Raw genomic sequence first — 4,750 nt, 5'->3', positions numbered from 1 at the left:
TTGCAGACGAACTGGAAGCTATAGAAATGCCGTTATTGTTGTATGAAATTGAGCACAATGAGCAACGAAAGTGAGTAAAGGTTCAATGTAATAAGTATTGTTTTTATAAACAGTTTATGTGCTTGTATAAATAATTTTAAAAGGTACTACCTGATCTGAAATTGTTATTTTTACAGCGTTTAGTGGTGTAATGTTTGGCTTCTGTAATCAATAAATAGCTATGATTGCTATTGGTTTAAATACAGAGAGCTACTCGTTTTCTGTTTATGCATATAGGCCTAACCATGGAGTTTTATTCCAAGTTCAACATTCCTGTAAACCCTAACTATATGAAATCTATCCCAGTTCAACCTAAAACAGTGAAATGACAATTTTTCTGTTATGTAGATTGGTTCCAAAAATACTGAATTTTGTGGCGGAGGTTGTCCCTCTATACAGTCCCTCACAATTTCGAAGTCATTTCAGGCTTTCCAAACAACAAGTGGAGGTGCGTACTAGATAATGTAAAATTCAACTATTACAAGTGTTGGCATGTTGTCTTGATAACCTATGTTCTACCTGTACAGGATGTCATTACCACCCTTGGTCCTGTTTATATGAATTTACAGAAAACCAAACTGCCACTCACACCGGAGTGTTCTTGCCTGCCTTTGGACATTGGCCAATCAGGAGTCATACCGTGGTGTAGCAGACAGATTCAACATCTCAAAATCCACTATTGCCAAACATCTCCATGAGTTTTGTTGTTATGTTAATACATACATGGCCCACCACATCTCCTGGCCCATAGGCCAAAGGCTGCAGATGTCAAAGTTGAATTTTGACGCAGCAGGCTTCCCCAACACTGTATGTGCGGTGGATGGGTGTCACATTCCTATAAGGAGACCCCACTGTGATAATCCCCTAGCATACCTGAATAGGAAACAGTTCTATTCAGTCATTTTAATTGGGTTTTGTGACAGTCAGCAGCGTTTCTGTCACATCAGTGTGGGTCACCCTGGGAGTTGGCATGATGCCAGAGCATTTCGTCTAATGGAGGTTGGACGAGTTCTTGAAGAAGATCCTCATTCCCTTGTTCCACAGGGAATGCATATAATTGGAGATTCTGCCTATCCTCTGTTGCCTCAACTTATGAAGCCTTACAGAGACAATGGACACTTGACCGCTAGGCAAAGACGCTTTAATAGAAAGCTGAATGCTGCCCGTGTAGTCATTGAACATGCATTTGGCATTCTGAAGTCCAAGTTCAGGAGGCTCCAATTCCTGCAAATGCAAAGCATTTCAAATATCAGTTCTGCAGTCTCTGCTTGCTGCATTTTGCATAATGTTTGTTTAGAGCCCTGTGACCAAGATGTTGAGGTAGATGATCATTTTGATAATGAGCCACACCTCCCACAACCCCACAACCTTGATGCATGCATTATAGAGACCTGATTTGCAACAACATCTAACTTGAACAAAGAGTATTTTTCTGGACTAAAACTTTGTAATTTTTTTGTAATAAGGACATTTAATTATTTGACAAATGATACTAACTCGCATGGACTGCTTCACTGGCTAACCTTTGACAAATTCAGTTTCATTTTTTGTTTATTAAATGAGAATGATGTTTTTTTCAAGACTTGGTAACTTTTCCTTTACTTTCTGAATACACAGGACATTGGACTTCATTTGGTAAGTCTGAGTGGTGAAGTGGTGTGAAAAAACATTTTATATGGATATGTCGTCATTGACAACTGTTATATAGAATTTTATAGATAAATTAGTAAAAGATGGAATTGGGAGTATGGAGTGAATTGAATGGAAATAGTAACTAGTGTTACAGTGCAGAAAGATAAATACTGAACACCAGTTTCAGTACATAATTCAATGTGGCATAACCTCATTTCTTAATCTGAAAATCTATTGACACCTCTTGAATGGATGCTTACATGAAACAATACACAATCTGATATAAGTCTGTTGACACCTGTATCTTTGTTCTTTAAGCAGATTTTCGTTTACAACTTTAGCTTTGAAATACAATAGATTGCATGTTACAGTACCAACATGCAGTTGTTTCAGTCCAAGCTTGTAAAAGTAAACAGTTAAAATTGTGTAATTTATACTGTAATTGTAAGAGTTACTAGTTAAAGTTTAACACAGTGCAACAAAGTTAAAAGGCAAGAGGTGTTAAAAGTCACTTCAAAGTGGATATTTTTGAGTCATTAGAAATAGTGTAACTTGGTGAAAAAAATAAAAATAATATATATATATATATATATATATAACAAACACACTATGATAAAGAATGTTTTGGTAAAGATGCAAATCTAAATGGAGTTTTCATAAAGACATTTTATTGTCGTTCAAGTGGGTTTTTCAGTAACTGTACAATTTGCTCTTGTTGTCTTCCCATTTTCTTCAGCTCCTCCACAATCGTTCCCAAGCCGGTCAACATCTTTTTTTCAAAGGATCGTCTGCGCCTCTCCTTTAGTCGCCGCCATCTCTCCAGGTCAGGCCTCACAAGGGACTCAAGCACAGCTGTCCTTCTCTCTGCATGCGCTTCGTATGTCTCAAAAAATTGTGAGGGGTGTGACGGTCTCTGCCTGCTGGAGAGGCTTGTACTGGCAGAGGTCCCTGGCTGCTCGTCCACAGAAGCACCTGCTGCCTGAGCTTGAGGAAGAGAGATAGTTGGAGGCCTGTTTTGAGAAGGTGGATCTTCCAAACACAGAGGAGTGGCGCAGATTGTTCCAGGTGGTGCAGTTCCTATCCCAGAGGACCCAAATAACTCATCCATTAGCTGTAGAAAAAGCATGTCAATGTAAAATGAAAGTGACATTTTAATCTTCTAAGACATAACATGTTTGCTTATTCTGATGCTTAAAGTAATACAGTGCAGTTTTAAACTTACTGTGTAGTACTCCCAGGTTTGCTTCCCCTCCCCAGTTGCACGGCGGCAGTCCTTAACTCTCTTGTAAGTTGTTAGCATGTTTGCTAGTTTTTTTCTAATTTTCTCATTTGACAAGGTGTACCCTTTTTGTGAAAATGCGGTTTGTAGCTTTTTATAGAAAGCAGTTTTGTTGTGGAAGTAGAGTTGCTGATAAGCTCTTGTTAGGTCCAATAGTAGTAATGTAATTTTGTGTGTGATTTCTGTAAAAAAAAATTAACCACTGAAAAAAAAAAAAACATGAATTTTGTTATAGTCTTAGATGCAATACCTTGCGATTCATGGCTGTCTGACTGGATGGAGGATGGAGTTCTGGCTTCTGAAGGGTTTCCACACTCTGCACCAGTTTGCAGGGTGGTAGACGGTAGGTCCTTGCCAATGGGGGTAAGTTGCACAGGCGGCCTAGAGGTAGTAATGGGGCACTGGTTGGTTGGTAGTGGTGGTGGCGGCGGTGCCTTGACAAAACAGAGGTTTAGGGGTTTAGGTGACCCAGTGGAGGTAGAGGAACACAAAGTTGGAGGTTGGGGGAGCATCACAAGCTGGGCCACTGATGGGAACTGTTTGGAGAGAAGGCTAAATTTAGTTGTCACTCAAGAAATCTGTACAGTATGTGTTTGTTCATCACAAGTGTGTACCTTGTTTTGTTTCAACGGTTGTTACTTTGGCCATGACAGAGGAGAGGATCTTTTGATCTGGGGAATACTAAAAACGCTCACACATATCATTGGTAACTTGTAATTGTTCCACAGTTTTGCGGTTTACTCACCATTTTTCATCCTTTCTGCAATGTCCTTGGAAACCGTCAGAGTGAAAACTTTATATTTGCTGTCCTTCACGTTAATTGTTACGTTGTCCATTTTGTTGTGCTGCACTTGGTAATGCATGGTTTTTGCATATGCATATATCCAAAGGGACATGGGACCATACCCAACACCAGTGTGACTCGTTATTTCTAATACTAACCAATCAATGCAATTACACTTAACAATTTTCATTAGAAGTGATTCTTTTTTTATTACTATGTTGGTTTATGTTTTAATAAACCTTTAAGATGTATGTAATATTTTGAAAGGGTGTCATCACGACAGAAACAAGTAAAATAAACAGAACATATTGAAAATTTGACTTGTACAGTATGATTCATTATGTGTGTTTTTGCTACTGCAACTTAATAAAAATAATCTATGAAGATAATAATTGTATGTACTAAATGTGGTTTTCGTTACAGATAAAAGAATTAGGATGTTACATATTTGTTTACTTATTTTACTATTTCTCCAGTTAGGTAAGCACATTTTAGTAAGACAAAACACCATGAACATTCATACGGATAAGCCCAATTTATTTGCCTTTCTATTATGATTTATACCAGCTTATGAAAGTGATCTGAATGTTGTATTAAGTTGACATCCAGCCAGAGTTGTTGGCAGTAATCACATGCAAGTGAAGATGGATGAACCCAGCAACTAGACAATTAGTATCAATCAGAATCCATGATGACCACATTATATTAAAAGTCTGTAAGATTGACATTTGATTTATTCCATAAAAAAATTATTATCTAAATAGGTTATGCGGCTTAATACTGTAAAGGGTCTGTATGAAAAAGGTCCAAAATAAACCTATGCACAAAACCTATAAACGAATTAACAAAAAAGTGATTGCAGTAAAAATAATTGTAATCTTTTAATAAACGTGATTTACGAGATTTTTTTGAAAGTCCGTATATGAGCATTAGTGGGACTGAAGTTGTCAGAATAAACCCGAAATACACGTCGTTGTTGTCATGTGGTGAATTTGGCCAATCGTGAAATAGCTGTG

General features: G+C 37.6%; 1 pseudogene across 1 annotated transcript; it reads left to right on the top strand.

Moving 5' to 3' along the window:
• Positions 1-284: 284 nt before the first annotated feature.
• On the top strand, positions 285-1,434 carry LOC306885305 (annotated as a pseudogene). Its single transcript has 3 exons — positions 285-301; positions 388-487; positions 567-1,434. The product of its transcript is annotated as an uncharacterized misc_RNA (transcript).
• The last annotated feature ends 3,316 nt before the right edge of the window (positions 1,435-4,750 follow it).

The sequence above is a fragment of the Barbus barbus genome (genome assembly GCF_936440315.1).
Source record: "Barbus barbus genome assembly, chromosome: 19".
In the NCBI taxonomy this organism is placed as follows: domain Eukaryota; kingdom Metazoa; phylum Chordata; class Actinopteri; order Cypriniformes; family Cyprinidae; genus Barbus; species Barbus barbus.
This window is presented reverse-complemented; position numbering and strand designations above follow the sequence as displayed.